Here is a 20,873-nt window from a genome sequence, read left to right as displayed (position 1 = left end):
TGGGATCCCAAAATAAGGTTTGAAAACTATTTACATCTTGAAATAAGTTTACAGTTGATTAATCATAAAAATCATAGATTATTACAGCCATTTTTTGAATAAACCCCCAACCAAAGCAGTCGGGCAGGCCAAACATGTACGCGTCGCTGCACGCTCTCCGTACTCATGGTTGGTTGACTCAGTCATTGCCCTTACCTGCAACACAGAGCACCCGTGAGCCGAAGCCCAGCAAGAAAACTCATGCAGAACATAACATATGCAATTTATACAGTTTATCATATCAGATAATCCACAGATAAACAAGTCAACCATTAGACTAAACAAACACGGCCATGCCGCCCCAGAAGCCTTACCGAAGCCTGGGGTATCGATTCTCACCGTAAGGATAACACATGTATCCACCGGGCCCTGCCCTGACTATAAGCATCCCATGTGCTAAGTGTTACTTCCGGCTCCGCTGCCGTACCCGGCCTACGCCGCACTCGGCCCTTGCCGTTCATTTCATTATAATCATATATAGCATAACTCAAGCAACATTCAAACAAATGCCAATTTATTTAAATCTGCACCCTAACATGTAATGCAATATAGGGCCATGCCCGGCAATCATCTCATCATGCAACATGCAATATAGGGCCATGCCCGACAATCACACTATGGGCCCATGCCCTATCCTACGGTTGTTATAGTTTTCTTACCTGTATTCCGAGCCTCCTGATGCACTCAAGCCGCGAGCACGGTCCTCTAGCACGAGCCTCTCCAATATCCTAGTCACAACACACATGAATCATCCTTTAATACTAATCAATTCACAACCACTTCCCGGGACCAATCCCACACTCTCGGGACTCCCAAATTCCTAAAACAATCCATCGGAAACATCCCCCGAACCCCCGGAGCAAAAGCTCAAAAATGCAAATTTTGGTGCCCTGAAAATGGCCTAGAGCCGCGGCGCTGCCCTATAGCGCCGCGACGCCCAGCAAGACAGAAAGCCACCCTCGCCTGGACACAGCCTCGCGCCGCGGTGCCCAAGAACAGGGCCGCGGCGCCCCATCGCGTACCCAGAATTCTGGGTTTCCACTTGCGTTTTTTCCGAACTTCAACCTCTCCAAATCATCCCAAACAAAACCTAAACCCCCAAAATCATTTCAAGACCCCAAATAAACCCTTTAACGACCTATAAACATTAGTACCAAGATCAAAACACAATAACACTTAAAAATCTCATCTAGAGTTTCAAATTCCTCAAACTTTAAACCAACCATCCTATCTTTAAATTCCACACTAAAACTTTGAGAAATCAACCTTGAATCCCAAGAAATAACAGAATATAAATCTTACCTTGAGTAGTCCTAGCTCAAATCTGGTTTTTGGTTGCTTCAATCCCTTTGAATCTCCTCCTAGGTCTCAAAACTTCAGCCCCATCTACACCTCCTCTCCTTTCTTCTTCTTCTCTTTCAATTTTATCAAAGCATCAAATGACCCTAAATACCCAAACCGTGACCCACTAAAACCCAGCTGAGAATTGCCTATTACCCTTGCCAAATGACTATGCCACCCCTCCAAATGATCCTTTCTCAACTAGTTCCTCAAGGGTACTCTAGTCCTCTCACTAATATTTCAATTCTACCATTTTCCAACTAAACTTGTTACTCACAGCAGTAACTAATGGTTACCCAGGTTACTCAATCACCAATAACCATTACCCGCTAAATCTCAACATAGCCATAAAATTCCCGAGGTACCCCTAGGCTCCTCCCGAGCCGGCTATAGAATTCCCGTTGTGACTCTTAAGTTAAATTTGCTCTCTAGGACCGTCTCGGCACGTGCATCACAATAATAACACCACACTCACGTGGTACAAATCACGGAATACAATTATCACATATATGCCCTCAGCAGGCTAAAATTACAATTATGCCCTTCAAACACAATCAGGGCCTACATGCATACTAATACACATAGTCATGCATCTCAGATAAATAACTAGTCAAATAACATGCTTTAAATCATAACCATGCATTTAACTCATAAAATCACACATGAATTCCATTATGCCTTCCAGGCACACTAATCAAGGTCCTTAAGCCTTATTAGCGATTTTGGGTCGTTACATAATCTCTATTATATACAGTACTTTTACCAAGATGTCTTTTCACATTAGTAATCTGAATCCAGATTACTTGCATTCCCGTATGATTAATGAATCATACTAGTAACCATTCATTAATGATTACTTACTTTAATATGTTACTGACTATTTTATTCATTGTATATGATCTTAATTCTCTTGTACTAATACAAGACCATATACTCATAAATGAATATGAAATTTTCTTGATATTCACATAAATTATTCAAATAATAATTATAACTTCAAATATAATAAAATGTTTATTCTATTTAAATCAATAAAATGACTTTACATGCTTTTAGGGCATAAATCCCATAAACAACTTTTTAGGAAGTGTCTTGGTAAACAGGTCCACCAGGTTATGTTCTGATGCTATCTTCATAACAGTCACATAACCTTGGTGCACAATCTCTCTAACGAGATGGTATTTTCTTTCTATATGCATTCTTTTTTTGTGGCTTCTAGGTTCCTTAGAGTTAGCTACTGCTCCACTGTTGTCACAATGCAGGATTAGTGGCTTCTCCATATCTGGAATAACTTCCATATCAGTGGAGAACATTCTAAGCCAAACTGCTTCCTTAGCTGCTTCACAAGCCGCTATGTATTCAGCTTCCATGGATGAATTTGCAATACTGGATTATTTAGTACTTCTCCAGACTACAACTCCTCCACCAAGAGTGAACACTGACCTAGACGTCGACTTACAACTATCTTTATCTGATTGGAAATCAAAATCAGTGTACCCAGTAGGGTTTAGCTCACCCCCTGAGTATAAAAGCATATAATATGTCGTTCTCCTAAGATAATTGAGAATGTGCTTTACTGCAATTTAGTGTTCTAAACAAGGATTTGATTGATAATGACTTACAATCCATACTACATAGCATATGCCAGGCCTAATACACAACATAACATACATTAGACTCCCAACTACTGAAGCATAGGGATACTTTCTCACTCCCTCTTCCTCTTGAGGTGTCTTTGGACATTGCTCTTTGGAAAGAGTAATTCCATGGCTGATCAGTAACTGACCTTTCTCAGAATTTCACTTCTTCATGTTTGACAATGTCTCTACATCGTTCCCAATGAGCAAAATGTCATTCACGTAAAGAACTAAGAAAACCACCACATTACCTTTGACATTCTGTTCGAAGCCGTATGTTCTAATTGTCTCATCAAAGGTGATATTCCAAGATCTAGATGCTTGCTATATTCCATAAATGGATTTTAGCAACTTACACACCTTATGATCTTCCCTATCCTTAGTGAACCATTTTGGATGTATTCATATAGATATTTTCATCAAGATAGCCATTTAGAAAAGTTGTCTTGACGTCCTTTTGCCATATCTCATAGTCATAGGTGGTAGCTATGGATAAGAGGATGCGAATGGATTTTACCACGGCCACAGGAGAAAATGTTTCTTCATAATCAACACCATCTCTTTGAGTGTAACCTTTGGATTCTAGCCTTGCCTTGAAAGTCTCTACGTTCTCATCTACACAACTTTTCTTCTTGAAGATCCATTTGCCCCAATGGGCTTGACATCTTTAGGTGGGTCTACAAGTTCCCAGACAGAATTGGAATACATCTATTCCATTTCTTTGTTCATGGATTTTTGCTATTTCTCATTTTTCAGGATCATCCATTGCCTCTTTGATGGTTATTGGATCGTCATAGTTTGTATAAAAAATAAGGACATGTGCCTCATGTTCGTAGCGAACAGGTTGTCTCACAATCCTCCCACTATGACATTTCACTGGAGTTTCCTTTTCAGGAGTAGGGGTTTCCTTGATTTGTCGTTTAACACTTATTGGCGACGACGAGGATGATAATGATGATGATGATGATGATGATGATGATGATGATGATGGAGGTGATGGAATCTTATTAGTTGTGAGTTCCTCCAAGTCTACCTTACTTCGAGGTTTATAATTATTCATATAGTCGTGTTCAAGGATGGTCTCATTTGTTGAAAAAAATACCTTCGTTCCTTGGGTCTATAGAAGTAACTGTCTTTTGTTTTTGGAGCATAGCCCAGGAAAATGCACACTTTAGACCTCGAATCAAGTTTTCCTGGTTTAAGTCTAAGAACATGAGCAGGACAACCCCAAGTATGAAAATGGTGCAAACTAGGTTTGCTACAATTCCACAGTTCCAGTGGAATTTTTCTTATGGTCTTTGATGGGACTACATTAAAAATGTAAGTCGTCGTTTGAAGTGCATATCCCCAGAATGAGTGTAACGTCCTCCTAATCCAGGATTGTTACACTGTGTACTTAAAATTGTGTTAGACTTGCTAATCAAGTCATTTAGCTTAAAGCGTGTAACTAAGGTTAGTGACAAGGGTTAGGGTTAAAATTTTTGGTCAGAGAACCGTTGACTTTTATTTAAAAAGTTTCACATAAACATGGGATCCCAAAATATTACCGCTAAACTTTTAAAAAAGGAATTATGCAAATCAAAAGCTACATCAGCCAGCCTAAGCGGCAAAATAGGGCTATAACCCTAGTTCCTCTGAGATAACCCCGACCGTGGTGGTCGAGCAGCCGCATATGTACATGCCGCCATCGAAGCTCTCCAACTCATGGCTGGTCAAGCTTTCCCTTTCCCTTACCTGCACCACAAAGCACCCGTGAGCCGAGGCCCATCAAGAAAATTCAACATGAAAAATCAAAGAATGTAAACTTTAAATTATCCATTCAACATAATCAGTAATAACAATCCATAGATATTAGCGCTTAAATTCAAGCAGTTGATCATTGGATCAACTTGGGGCCGCTGCTCTAACCAGTTGGCCTTAGAGCCAAACCTGAGCCTATACCCTAGCTACGTGACCATAGAGTCACCTGGGGTCCTCACCCTTAGCTCTGTCTCACTAGCCACAAAGCTAGCCCAACCTATTGGTTTATTATCGACCTTAGATTCAATCAACGTAATAGTACGTTACTGGTTTAGGCCTAAGCCTCTTGACCAACACACACAACACACAACGTGTTATTGCTGTCCTTGACTCATAAGTCAAGCCCTGATCTAGGATTACATATCACAATACAAAAAGTAGATGTGGATATGCACATCCCAATAAACTAAGCACATATGGATGTTAATCGTATGATACCACTGAATAGCCATTTCCATAACGGTAAACATACCTATTTAACGGGGCCACATGCCCTAACCATAGAGCTTATGCAATGATTATAAAACACTTAAGCATTTATCAACAAACATGTGAACTAATAGCCTAGCATACACATCCTGGGGCCCAAGCCCTATTCATAATAACATATCACAGTCGGGCCAAGCCCTAATCACATATAACACGATTTGGGTGCAGTTTTCTGAACTTAGGTCCAAGTAAGCGTAAATAAGAACGACCCATGAGCACGATCCCATTCTGAGCCCTAGCGAACACTTAGTCACAAACCATAAATGGTACTTCAATGAGTTTAAATTCCAAAGCCCAATCTCAGGATCAGTCTCGCTCCCTCGGGACCTCTAATTCCACCAAACAGGGTGGTGAAATCATCCCCCGAGCCCTTGAACAAAAACCCTAAACAGTACCAAAAATCCAGTTTTGAAAGCTGAGTAGCGCTACAGCACTACCTATAGGGTGCTACAGCGTTAGAGCCAGAGACTCTAGCCCCCAAAATCGCAGCCTAGTGCTATAGTGCTCCCAACCTAGCGCTACAGCGATGACACCAGAATTTTGAAATTCTGGGTGTTTCTCTTCGAATCTCCCCGAGCGAAAGCTCCAAAAATCCATCCCTCAAGACCTCCAAACCCAAAATTAACCATAGAAATACACTCTACTCATCAAAGGCAACATAACCTAACCATGTTTTTCCAAAAAACCCATACCTAAGCTCTCAAGCTCCAAACACCATAAAAACAGAGTAAGAACTCAGAAAATTCAGAGATTGAAGCACAAAAATCATTTCCTTGATGGCTGCCCAATGGTTCCCAAGTTGATCATAGCTTGATCCTACACTCTAGGCTTCAATTTCCATGCTTGTTTCCTTAAAAACTTCAATTTCCCTCAAGCTCCAAATAAGGCAGAAGAGAAAAGTAGGAGAGAGAGTTTGGGAGAATTCTGTATGCTTCCTTCTTATTTCTTTCCCTCTTGTAATGCCCCGAAATCCTTAATGCGGTTTAATGGTGGGATTAGTAGGCCAAGAGGGCCATAATTGTTTAATTATGCCATTACCTGAATATATGCATGTTTATGTGAATTATATTATAATATGATGTTAAATACATGCATGTGGGTCCACATTTGATAACAGGGGTGTTTTGGTCCGTTGAGGCCATAATTGTATATTTGTATGCATGTCGGTGATATATTGTTGAGACCACATTATAATGTGGGTTTGTTCGAGCTAATCGGCATGAGACGATTTTGGAATATTGATTAGCGGTTTAGTCATAACAGGTTTAAGTTCGGGGCTCGGGATGAGTCTCGGGGTGATTTTAATGATTAGAGCATTACCGGGAGTTAAAGGGTAACATGATGTGAATTATTGGTGTTTGAGATTATCGAGAGTAGCGGGAATTGGAGAGCGTTAATTATGATTAACGAGATAGGTTGAAAAGGAGAATTTTGCCCTTGGGAGCCTTTGGAAACCCTTAATTGACCTAGGGGTATAATGTTCTTTTCACCCCTAGGATTGGTATAAACTATTTTAGGCTGTGAAAAAGAGGGAAAACAGAGTAAGTTCTTGAAGCTTTCCCGTACCTCTTTCTCCTCCATTTCCTTTGTGATTTTTGAGCCATTGTTGAGGATTCAAGCTTGGGAAGTAAACCTTGGGAGTTTGGGAGAGTGTTCTATCATTAAAGAGCATCACAATCTGAGTTTGAGGTAAGTTTCTAGCCACTAGTTCCCTGGTTTGCTCAGTTTTGGCCTTAGTTTTCAGCTTGTGGTTTTGTTGTGGATAGTTGGAATTAATGGAAGTTTTGGTTGGGGTTTAACTTGGGTTTTGATGAGGGTGTGATGTAGATCAAGTTTAGGGGTTGTATTGGATATTTGGGTGGTGTTTTGGTTTGGTTTGAAGGGTTGGTTTCAAGGAAAATCGCAAGGGAGGAAAAACCAGAGTTTTGGCTGAACTGTAGGTTGGGTCGCGGCATGGCCAGGGAAGGGCGTGGCTCATGATGGGTGTTGAGGGAGGTCGCCTCTGTTTGAGGGGAGGGCTGCGGCCCTTAGTGGAATTTTGGCCAGAAATGAGTTTTTGGCTTGGGGATTCTAGCCCTAGGCCTCGGGATCGATCCTACTACCTTGTTTAGTAGGATTCGATGTCTCGGAGGCTAGGTTTTGGTTTGGGAACCTTTGTTATTCATTTTATTGATGGAATCCCATAATTGGTTATGTCGACCCAAGATTTGGCCAACTGACACGGAGTCAAAACGTGATTGATATGGACGAATGTATAGAGAAGAACGCAATGACAAAAGTAAAGAAAACACAGTAATTTATAGTGGTTCGGCCCCAAGATCTGGTAATGACCTACGTCCACTTAGAATAATATTGATATAAAATCAGGAGGGTGATCAAAGAACCAGGGTTCAATGAGTTTAACTCTCTTCTAAAGAACAATATAGATTTACTTGGAGAAATACTATTGCTTCCTATGATTCCAAAGTCCAAAGAAAAAGTCTCCTCCCTTGAGCTATCTCCTCTTATTTATAGGCTCAAGGAGGGTTACAAGAGATTGTTACAGATATTCTTCCCTGAATAATCGGGTATCCAGAAGATTGTATGAGATAAATTCGGGATTCATAAAGATTTTCCCACAAATGTTGCCTTGTATGCGGAACTACTGACCAGACTGGTCACGGGTAAGGCAGGCTTGCCCTGCTTCTACTGTGTCTCCTGGTCGATACTCTAGCAGACGCTTCCAGGTATCAGCCACGTGTCAAGAGATTATTTGCCACGTCACCAATGCTAATTTATTGGATAACAGGTTATGACCAGGTAACCACTAAGGGACAAAAAGACAGATCGTTCTCAAGGGTCGTTCTTATATTAATTCTCGCTCGAACCAGAGGTAAGAAAACTGCACCCTGTGTATATATGACATGCATGGTTATTCTTGATGCATGTTGGATGGTTAAATGTGACATGCGTGGTTGTTCATGAGGCATGTTGATTGAGTAAATGTGGACATGGATTGGTTATTGAATGCTTAGTAGATCTTGCTCACTTGCGCATGATACTGACTAATTAGTCAGATTTGGCAAAGGTGTCAGTATCAATTGTGAAGCTGTGACTCATTAGTCAAGTTCATCAGTGGTCTTGGGCACTGGTCACACAGTGCTGACTCATAAGTCAGGACAGACTTAGCATGTTTAATGCAAGCCAATAAAGAATAGATCTAATCGATATCTACATTGGATGACTTAAAGAGCATTAATGCCGGACCGACCTCAAGTTTGATGAATACTATAAGTGCTTGTGTGACTTACCCATCAGTCACTCATCTGTTAAGTTAGAGACTGACCCATCAGTCTCTCATCTGTTTACGTTAGTGACTTATCCAGCAGTCACTCATCTGTTTAAATTAGTGACTTGCCTGTCAGTCACTCATTATGGTTTATTAGAACCTCAAGTGATATTCACTCATTTGTTTGAGAGCTATAAGCTCTGTGTGATTATAATTATAATCAATTGTTAATATCTTTATACATTACTGTGTTTTCTTGCTGGGCTTTGGTTCATGGGTGCAATCTGGTGCAGGTAAAGGGAAAGAAAAGCTCACCCAGCCTTGAGTGGAGAGCTTAGGTGGTGATGTGTACATATGCGGCTGCTTGACCACCACGGCCAAGGAGTTCTCAGAGGAACTAGGGGTTTACCCTATTTTTGCCGCTTAGGTCGGCGGGATGTAAAGTTGGAACAGTAAATACCATTTTTGTTTGTAAATAACTTGAAAAAGTTTTTATGGGCCCATGAACAGCTTTATGTATTTAATAAAATGTAACGCCCTACTTCCTTAGAGCCATTACTAAGTGGTTTAAAAATGTGCATTTGACTCTCTAATCGAGGTTTAAAGTCAAAAGTGTAATAAAATCATAAACAAAGCTATAAACTTTGAAAATAATTCTGTTTACTGAAAATCATAAAGTATTTGACACTTGGGATCCCAAAATACCGTTTAGAAGTATTTACAACATATAATTACAAACCAAGTTGACTAGACGACAAAATCTAAGTTTTAATACAATCATCTCTCAAAACCACTGGCGGTAGCAGCCAGGCAGGCCAAACATATACGCGCCGCTCATCACGCTCTCTGTAATCATGGTTGGTCAATTTTCCCCTTGCCCTTACTTGCACCACAGAGCACCTGTGAGCTGAAGCCCTGCAAGAAAACCCTCACAAGCAGAAAACATATGCATAACAAACACATAGCATATAAACATACCATGAATAGGCTAAACACATACGGCTAAGCTACCCCAGGCGCTTTACCAGGCCCTGGGTTTGTGGTCCACACCGTGAGGATTTCCCAGGCACTTTACCAAGCACCTCAGGAATCAATTCCCACACCCATCAAGCAATCAAAACCTTTCCTAGAATCCAAACCATGCATACTCTATGAAAACCAGCAGAAATTCCAAACTTAATACTTGTAATTTAAAGCTTACCTTTGCTGGGTTGAACCTCAGCATCAGCTCCCTAAGCTCCAAGCTTCAAGCTCCCCTAAATCCCCAACTGAAATCCTTAGTCTTGATTGATGGCCACCCAAAGCTTTCCTTGAGTTGTCTTAGAGAGTAAAGATGAGAGAGAATAGAAACTATCTTCAGCTGAGAAGGGAAAGTGAATGTCGGTTTCTAAGTTTCTAAACACTTCCTAAGCTTTGTTTTATTTAACTTAAGCTTTAAGGTTACCTCAAGGCTCGGGGTGCCATAAACGTCCCTCAGGGAAAAAATGGTAAATTTCCCCAATATCCCCTCCTAGACATTCTAACCTCAAATATATCTCCAAATATTTATTTTCATAACCCGATAACCCCATAATACATCTAATACCCAAAATACCCCTCGACTCACCCTGAGTCGAATTCTCAACCCCATTGTGACTTTCTGGATAATTGCTCTCTAGAACTGTCTCGGATCGTGCTATACAGATATATATCACACACATATCATATTTATCACATTTACGCCCTCAGCAGGCTAAAATCACAGACACACCCCCTAATATCCAAACGGGGCTCACATGTATATTAAATTCAACTAAACATGCATCTCTATCACATATTCACATAAATTCACATCTTAACATATTAAATCATTTATTGCCCTCCAGGCACGCTAATCAAGGCCCTAAGCCTTATTAAAAAATTTGGGTCGTTACAACTTTCCCTTCCTTACAGAAATTTCGTCCTCGAAATTACCTGAATAACTCGGGATACCGCTCCCTCATTTCTGATTCAAGTTCCCATGTCGCCTCCTCAACCTTGCTGTTCCTCCATAGCACTTTTACCAAGACGATGGTCTTGTTCCGCAAGAATTTATCCTTCCGGTCAAGAACCTGAACTTGCTTCTCCTCATAGGACAAATCTTGATCTAGCTCCAGATTCTCTTAACTTAGAACGTGCGTCGAATCTGACACATACTTTCGGAGCATGGACACATGGAAAACATCATGAACCCCTGATAAAGCTGGAGGCGTCGCTAGTCTGTAAGCTACCTCTCAAACCCGATCTAGAATCTCAAAGGGGCCAACAAACCTAGGGCTCAGCTTGCCCCGAACACCAAACCGTTTCACTCCCCTCAAAGGTGAAACCCTAAGAAACACATGATCACCAACCTGAAATTCCACACCCCTGCGTTTCAGGTCTGAATAGCTCTTCTGATGACTTTGGGAGGCAAGCATTCGTGCTCTAATCTTCTCAATCACCTCATTGGTCCTCTGAACCATCTCTGGACCCAGATATCTCCTCTCACCTGTCTCTTCCCAATGGTTAGGTGATCTACACTTCCTTCCATAAAGCATTTCATACGGAGCCACTCCGATGGTCGCCTGATATCTATTGTTGTACGAGAACTTGATCAAAGGGAGATACTTACTCCATGATCCCCCAAAATCTAGCACACATGCTCACAACATGTCCTCCAATATCTGAATCATCCTCTCAGACTGTCCATTTGTCTGAGGATAATAAACGGTACTAAACCGTAACTGCGTGCCCATAGCCTTCTGTAGACTTTCCCAAAACTTGGAAGTGAAGGTGGGGTCTCTGTCGGATACTATTGACCTTAGAGCCCCATGAAGTCGAACAATCTCCTTCACATATAAATCAGCATACTGCTCCATAGTATAAGTCAACAGGTAAAAATTGGGCGGACTTGGTATACCTGTCCACAATCACCACACCGAGTCATGCTGTCCCACGGTCCTCGGCAAACCAACCACAAAGTCCATGCTGATATCTTCCCACTTCCATTCTGGAATCCCCAGAGGCTACAGCAGCCCCGCTGGCCTCTGATGCTCAGCCTTAAACTGCTGACAAGTTAAGCACTTGGCCACATAATCCACCACATCCCTCTTCATGCCCAACCACCAATACAAAGCTCTCAAATCCTGGTACATTTTTGTTATACCCGGGTGCAAAGAATAAGGAGTGGTATGCGATTCATCTAAGATCTCCCGTCGGATATCAGAATCTATCGGAACACAGATCCGACCCTTGTACTTCAGTAATCCCATCTCTGAAATAGAAAAGTCCTAAGTCGCTCCGACAAAGACATCCTCTCTGTGACCTCTCAATTGTGAATCTCTCCCCTGCGCCTCCTTGATCCTATCAAGGAGCGTAGACTAAAGAGTGATGTTGGCCAACTGACCAACCACCAACTCTATACCTGCTCTGGTCGTCTCCTCGGCTAGCTTATCAGATATTTGTCTCAAGCTAAACAACTGTTCTGGGCCTTTCTGACTCAATGCATCAGCCACCACATTAGCTTTCCCAGGATGGTATAGGATATCACAATCGTAATCCCTAACAAACTCCATTCACCGCCTCTGATGCATATTCAGGTCCTTCTGAGTAAAGAAATACCTCAGGCTCTTATGGTCGGTGTATATCTCGCACTTCTCACCATAAATATAATGTCTCCAAATCTTAAGTGTGAACACCACCATTGCCAACTCCAAATCATGCGTGGGATATCTCTACTCATAATCCTTTAACTGTCTCAATGCATAGGCTATCACCTTACCAGCTTGCATCAGCACACATCCCAAACCCTGTCTGGCTGCATCACAATAAACTACAAACGTTTCATTACTTGTCGGCAAATTTAGCACTGGCGCGGTGATCAATCGCCGCTTCAACTCCTTGAAGCTATTCTCACATCTATCCATCCAGACATACCTTGTCTTCTACTTTGTCAGTTCTGTCAAAGGTGTATCTATTCTGGAGAACCCCTCAACAAACCGCCGATAATACCCTGCTAAACCCAGAAAGCTTCTTACTTCAGGAACACTGCTCGGCCTAGGCCAATCTCTTACTGCCTCAATCTTACTTGGATCAACAAGAATCCCCTCCTTACTGATGATATGGCCCAGAAATGTAACTTGTGGTAACCAGAACTCACACTTACTGAACTTAGCATATAGCTTATGCTCCCTCAACCGTTGTAGAACCAACCGCAGATGCTGCTCATGCTCTGTCTCTGACTGAGAATACACCAAGATGTCGTCGATGAACACAATCACAAACTTATCCAAGTAATCCTTGAAAACCCTATTCATCATGTCCATAAAGGCTGTTGGGCATTGGTTAATCCAAAGGACATAACCAGGAATTCATAATGTCCATACCTCTTTTGGAAAGCGGTCTTTGGTATGTCCTCCTCTTTAATCCTTAACTGATGGTAACCTGATCGAAGGTCTATCTTGGAAAACACTGTTCTTCCCTGTAACTGATCAAATAAATCATGAATCCTAGGCAGTGGATACTTGTTCTTAATGGTTAACTTGTTCAGCTCCCTATAATAAATACACATTCTAAGAGATCCATCCTTCTTCTTGACAAACAACACTGGAGCACCCCATGGCGAGAAACTCGGTCTGATGAACCCCAAATCAAGTAACTCTTGCAACTGAATCTTCAACTCCTTTAACTCCGCTGGAGCCATTCTATAAGGTGTCCTAGATACTGGCTTCGCTCCTGGTACCAACTCTATAACAAAGTCAATCTCCTGCTGTGGCGGCAACCCTGGCAAATCTGAAGGAAACAAATCTGGAAACTCACACACAAATCTAGTCTCACCCTCTTTAGATGACTGGCACTTCCACAAACAAAGCAGCCCCTAATCTTGCACTCACCCTGATGTCGACGTCTGCACCGTGGACACACTGGGAAACTCCTCCAGTTGTCACTTCCACCCTGACGACCAGTATAAACACCCCGTGCCCTCCTATTTGAACTGGGAGGAACAAAGGAATCTGAGGCCTTCCTCTTCTACTCACTAGAGCCACCACCCCGACTGGATCCAACAAAAGGAGGCACTGTCCTCCTGGCATCGCGCCTAACAGCGCTTTCCTTCCAAATCTGATCTTCGACCCTCTCAGCTGTAAGGGCCTTGTCCACTACCTGGGCATAAGTGGTAGTCTCTGGATCCAAAGTAATATTTACATCTCGAGGGATCATAACATTCAACCCCCGCACAAACCTGTCTCTTCTTGCCACATCAGTCGGCACTAAATATGGCGTAAACTTTGCCAATTTATCAAATCTCAAAGCATACTCAGTCACGGTCATCCGATTCTGAGTTAGGTTGATGAACTCGTCAACCTTCATAGCTCGAACTGCTGCACTGTAATACTTCTCATTAAACAAGTTTCTGAACTCTTCCCAAGTCATAACTGTTACATTCCTTCTCTGAACTACCACGTCCCACCAGATGCGGGCATCCTCTCTAAACATGTAGCTATCACAAGCTACCCTCTCATTTCCCTAAACCCTCATAAAATACAGAATTGAGGAAATCATATTCATCCACTGCTCTGCCTGGTCCACCCTCGAAGGTGGAAGGATGCTGTTTCCTGAACCTCTCATACAAAGGTTCCCACTTATTCTCCATAGCAGATTTAACCGGCACTGGCGCCACAACCTGCTGAACTGGCAGCCCAGTGACCTGAGGTGAGGCTTGCTGCCTCAACTTTCAAAGCTATTCCTCTATTCGCTGCAGCCTTGTTTCCGTCTCGGCAAACATCTCTTGCCAATTCTGTGGGGCAGGTGGAAAGTCCTGACCCTGGTTGTCATCCTCAGCCCTACTGTCGAGGAGTCTAGATGATTGTCGAGGCATCTCAACAAATATGACTGAAACCAATGATGCCACTCATCAGGCATGATAAAAACATCCAAGCTACCTCCCAAACACATTAGCCATCCACAAACATTAATTCACATAACATACAGATAGCATATAACACACAACGGGCCATGCCCTGACATCATGCATTTGTTAACTTATTCGTCATGCTCTATATGAAATAAACAGGAAACAAGGCATTCAAGCACATGTTCAAGCATATTAGTCAATCATACCAACTGTTGATGCAGTTCTTCGGCAACAGATAATTATATGAATAAGGAGAGGGATTAGTGCTAAATGATGAACTGTAATAGATGAATGATCTCAAAGGAAAATTATAACTCGAATACTTTTTTAGGTGGTTCAAAGGTTAAAATCCTTCTAGTCCACCAGCCTATATTATTGATATATCTCTGATATTCTTTACAAGGTATTTCTTTACAAATTAGAAGCCAATCCTTTGCAACTCCCAGGGTCTCCATATTTATAGGGAGAGGGCACCTGGGTGTTGGCAAAGGAGGTCATCCCGTGACCTTCTTACCCATCATGTCACTTCTGCGACATTCATGATTAATTCCTAAAACCTGACAATGAAGTGTGGTCTAATCAATAGGTAAGGGGGATAATGGGCTGCATGGCCCAACCCAGTCGTGGGGTGCCTGAACACGCACGTTTATGCTGCGTGTTCGAGAATTAAGGAATGGAGTAGACATGTGATGTCTGATATATGCACGTTTACATTGTGTGGTTGACTTTATAAAATGTCAGAGGTGTCATCTCCAACTCGTACCCCGAGCTTGATGTAGTCTCAGCTCGTGGTGTCCACACTACTGACCTGATGCCTTAGTAATCTCACTAAACCTTTGGCTACCTCGAGCTAAAGAGGTAGAGACTTGTAACAGCACCTTTGGGTAGGTGGCTTCCACGTGCCTGATAGAATTATGCCCTTTCCCAGCTCGCTAATAACCCGTGGATATTTAGGGCGTACATTTTCCCCCCAAGCCCCTGCTCGTGGCGTATGACGTCACCTGTGGCCATAGTGGGGGCTTTTAGGCTTCTTTGTCAACTCTTCATATCCTGCCCATTACGCTGGTATCAGATACGTGGAGGATCATGGTTGGTGACGGTCCGTCTTCCGAGAATTGCATTAAATGGCCTAGCCTATCTTCGGCCGTCATTTCGTCTATCGAGTTGTGATCCTCGTATCCCACATCAAGACAATCGAACGGCCCTCATCCTCTGGCCTTTTACGTATATATAAAGCTGGCCACCTTTCGCATGAGCCACCCTTTTATTTGAAAATTTTCTCCTCTTCTTCTTTCTTCTTAGTCTCAAAACCCTTTCTTTCTTCCGATTACTATTCCCAACGTTCTTGAGGTTCAGACACGAGGGCTCTTTCGTGACTCCGGTACCAGAAATTCCAACAGGACTTCAACCCAGACGCTCCTTTCAGTCTTTACACAGCAAAAATTTCTATAAGTCCTCCATTTGTTGCATGCTTTAAATGTTTTCCCTTTCTCTTGCTTAGGTAAACTTTCTCCTTAGTCGCATGCAGTGGGTTGTTTGTCTTTTGTTTTTCTTTGCTGGTATTTTATGCGTAGGTTTTTATCCTAGGGGTATCAACCGTAGGAAAAAGTGCTTAGGAGCATGACTCATAGGATACAACTCTGGGGTGATTTTCTGGGTAAATTTTTTTATGCCTGTTTGGAACAACAAGATCTAGGGTGCAAAAACTGGGTAGCTTAGGGGACACGCTTCACATGCGGTTTTTCCTTTTGAAACTTTCCTTCCAAGGCAAACTTTATCCTAACCCTCCTGAGACACAGATCCCAAGAAACTGGGGACCCGTTGGGAGCACAGGCGCGTGTTCATAGAACCGTGTGGTCTCACTCGCCGCGGGCTGAGATTACCTCAGCCCGTGTAAAGGAAACCCTTCACACTAGATTCTTTCTTATTCTTAGGTTGCCTTTTCTAAACTTTCTTCTTTGTTCGTTAGGCGACCAGATGGCACCCAAGAAGATCACATCCAAGAAGAGTGCTGGTAGCTCGTCTTCCCAGCAAGCCAGCAAAGGGAAAGAGGTGGCAACAGACTCCCTAATCCCCAACTTTGGTCCCACCGTGGAGAAGGAGGTGGAGGTGGTGCCCGACGCCTTTTTCGAGGCCGAGAGGATTTCCTCGAAGGTCACCACCCAGGGGAAAGTTAACAAGATAATGCTTTCCCACAATATAGAGATTAGGAAGGGCGCCCTGGACGTTCGGGCTCCCCTTTAGGGGGAGCGGAGCTGCGCGTTGCTCGACGAGGAGTACGCGGCCTGGAGCGATGAACATTACAAGGTTGGGGCCTTTCTTCCCCTGGACCAGTATTTCACACACTTCTTAAATTACGTGAAACTGGCCCTCTTCCAGCTCCCCCCTAACTCCTACCGTCTGTTAGCGGGGTTGAAGTATTTGTTCCTGAAGCAGGAATGGGAGGTCCCCACTCCTACGGACATCCTTTACTTCTTCTGCCTCAAAGCCAGCCCGGAACAACGGGGGCGAGGTGATGGGTTCTACTACTTGACCTGTTTTCCCAATTCGGCTGCGGTCATCGAGCTGCCCAGCCACCCCAATGACTTCAATGATCAATTCTTCATGTCAAAGGGGTTTCGCAACTGCGAATTCCATTATTTCAACTGTCCTCGTAAGTTCCTTTTAATATTAGCTCACTAGCTTGTTGCTGATTAGTCCTTTCCTTCGTTGCTGAATTGAAAATTATCGTACAGCTATTTTCGCGAGGACGGCTAAGTTAGTGACCCTTGGGGGTCAATACGAAACCTTGGCGGGGCTCCCCCCAAGTGAAAAAGACTACCGCCAGATCGTGTCTGATGAGACGATGCTGGCATGTAAGTTAATTTCCTTGGGCCAAAATCTGGCCTTGAGGAGGCCGCGGACCATCCCCGCTGCTCGCGAGATGGCGGCCATCCCCGAGGAGGAGGCCATGGACGAGGACGAGGGCGAGGAGGACGAGGTGCCTCTCGTGCGTCGGAAGCGGGCTCTGGAGGTCGCCCAGGAAGTCAATGTAGAGAGGACCCAGTCTGGGACAGCAGCCGGCCCCTCCGGCCAAGGTAACCCTTACTTATTTAGGGACTTAGACAGGGCCGCCGCGGACCTACGGCTTGCTAGGTTTAACCCCAGCCAACTCGTCCACCACCACCAAAATGACCCAGATCACAACATCACTCTACTCTAGTGTGTTGACCAACTCGTGTTGCGTTATGACATGGGCCGCCCTAGGGGTACAATAGTAGTAAATAATACCTTGGCCTTTAGGTCGGCCTTTTTTGAGGTGTACGAGACCAATCTTAGGTCGTGGCCCTCCCTCCTGGAGGGTGTAGTAGCTCCGGGTCTTAGGTAGTATGTAGAGGAGTCTAGTCCAGAGGCGGATCCGAACCCAGAGCCTCCTATCACCTGTGAAGTCATTATCTTAGACTCCAGCACCCGGAGGGAGGGTCGGCCGGAGGTCGTGACAATAGATTCATCCTCTAGCTCGGAGGGTAGGACCTTTTTCAATACATACTTTAGCTTTTTTGTTGTCAAAGTATTTTTACATGTGTGCTGACGACTTGTTGTCCGTGTTTCAGGTGAGGAGATGTCGCAGCCCGGGGGTAATGATCTGTGATCTATGTTTCAGGGGGGAAATCCTTCCTCCAGGCCGTCCGGGCCCTTGGTGAAGAGGCTCCGGTTGCCAAAGAAAGCTGTCGGGACTACCTCCAAGTCTCCTGCCAAGGGGAAAAACCAAGGCCCTGCTGCCATAGAGAAAGCACCCCAACCCCCTCGTGTAGTGGAGACGATGGCTCCACCTCCCCCGCGACCTCCCGTCCCTGCCGGGGAAAAGGAGGTGCCAACCGGGACCTTGGCGGTTTCGGCCCCCACTGTGCGCATCCCGGTCAACACTCAGGCCCTGGAGAAAATCCCCGAGGCCTTTCGAGGGATGGTTTACGAAACCGCGAGCTATACAGTGGATCATTACTATAACGCCACCCCAAGGGACTTGTGGGAGATCGAGAGGAGGGGCCCCGAGACGTGATGGAGTCTTCACTTGGGATGACCCTCACGGTAAGTTCGCTTTGCCACTGGTTCTTTCTGTTTGTTTTTTTTTCTTAAGGCACTTGCCTTATTATCTTTTGGTCTTACAGGCGGCTTTGGCTCTCCACCGGAGCATATCTCGGCCCAGGGCCAGGATCGACGAGATCAGGGGCAAGCACCAGGCTGCTCAGGCTACCCTTGCGTTCGCTCAGCAATAGGAGCAGGATTCTAAAGTCGCCCTGGCCACTGCGTAGTCCGAGCTGGAGTCATCTCGGACCAAGCTGCTGGACGCCGAGGCTACCAAGGTCACCCTAGACACCACGAAGGTGGAACTTGAAGAAGGCAAGGCTGCCCTTGTGGCAGAGAGGGCATCCTCCAGCTCCTCCATGGAGGCCATGTTGTACCATTGCTGGGTTTTCAACCCGGATGGTGACTTCTCCTTCCTGGGGTCAGACGTGTGGGAGTCCTTCTTAGAGAAGTTCAAAGCTCGCCTTTAATAAGAGGCGCCCTCCGAGACCGGGGAGGCTTCCACCGCAACCGAGCAGGATGCTGAGGGGGTGACTTCATCGAAGCAGCCTGGCGGGGCTTAGGATTTTCCTCCTTCCTCTTTTATTTTCATTTGTAACTTTATATTATGAGATTTTTTTTATCCTCGAGACAATTGCTTTCCTTAAATTTATTTAATCTTTTTATATATTTTTGCCTCGACCTTACTGCTGCTTCTCTTGAATGCATTTGGTGAGAACTTAGTTTCTGTTGGTGTTGTGATTGACATCTTATGCTTTTTAGGAAAAAACATCTGTTAATCAATTTGAACCAACTTCTAAGATTTAGGACCTGGTTGTATCCAGGATATTAATTTAAAAAACTTAGTTTGCGTCAATTCTTTATCGATATCTCGTGCTTTTTAAGAAAAACATCGATCAATCAATTTGAACTAACCTCTAAGTTTTAGAACCTGGTTATATCCAGGATATTAATTTGAAAACTTAGTTCGCGTTAATTCTTTATCGATATCTCATGCTTTTTAAGAAAAACATCGATCAATCAATTTGAACTAACCTCTAAGTTTTAGGATTTGGTTATATCCAGAATATTAATTTATAAACTTAGTTTGCGTCAATTCTTTATCGATATCTCGTGCTTTTTAAGAAAAACATCGATCAATCAATTTGAACTAACTTCTAAGTTTTTAGGACCTGGTTATATCCAGGATATATGCCCCCCAAGTAATCAGGAAAGGGTCTTTCATGGTTACTTGAGTTTACACCCACAAACATATACAATAGTGTAAAATATTAGTTGTTATTACTTAATAAACAAAAGGTGGCCTTTCCAATTAAGCCTTACAAAGATATCATTGATAATATTTCTTCAAATGGATAGCGTTCCAAGTTCGTGGGACTGCTTCTCCATTAAGCCGAGCTAGCTTGTAGGTTCCTTCTTTTATGACCTTGGTTATTTGGTAGGGCCCTTCCAGTTTGGTCCCAACACTCTATCCTTTGGATCTTTACTGGCTAGGAAGACTCTTCTGAGGACCAGGTCGCCAACGCTAAAGACGCGTTTCTTGACCTTTGAGTTGAAATAACGAGTGACCTTTTGTTGATAATGCGCGAGCCGCAGCTGGGAATCTTCTCATTTTTGGTCAATCAGGTCGAGGGACGCACAGAGCAATTCGTCATTGCAGTCTTGGTCAAATGCCTGGACTCTATGCAAGGCTACCTTTACTTCGACAGGAAGGACTGCCTCACTCCCGAAAGCTAGGGAGAAAGGAGTATGACCCGTCAGCTTAAATTTTTCTATGGACTTGTTCTTCTTCGGGTCGTGATGGCCGCTCTTGCTGCTCCCTTTTCTCTTGCCTCCACCAAACTGGTTATTCTGTGTAATGATTTGTGTCACTATCACGACATCCGTTCCCACTCCAGCGGGCTGCTCAGGGGCCTGGCAGGTAAGCTTTCAAAGGCTCGTTGGGCTGCTGCCTTAGGTTTGCCAGGGTGTCGGCTTTGACGCGGGCAGCCTGAGAAGCTCGGAATGCTCTCTTGAAGTCAGCAGAGAAGGTTTTCCACGAGCTGATGGATTGCTTTTTACTCTGCTTGAACCATTGCGTGGCCGGCCCAGTCAAGGTGTAAGGAAATATTAAACATCACAGCTCGGGTCGATGTTGTGGGCCATCATTAGGGTGTTGAACATACCTAGATGATCTGATGGGTCCCCGTCTCCATTGAACTTGGACAAGTGAGGCATACGGAAACTAGGTGGATACGCCGTGGCTGCTATGCTGGGGGCGAAAAGCTCAAGTTCGTCCCCCGAGTCGTACTCATCTTTTTCTTTTTCTGATAAGAGCCTCCTCATC

The sequence above is a fragment of the Humulus lupulus genome, chromosome 3, assembly GCF_963169125.1.
Source record: "Humulus lupulus chromosome 3, drHumLupu1.1, whole genome shotgun sequence".
Taxonomy (NCBI): Eukaryota; Viridiplantae; Streptophyta; class Magnoliopsida; order Rosales; family Cannabaceae; genus Humulus; species Humulus lupulus.
The sequence above is the reverse complement of the archived record's forward strand: the minus strand, read 5'-3'. Positions refer to the sequence as shown.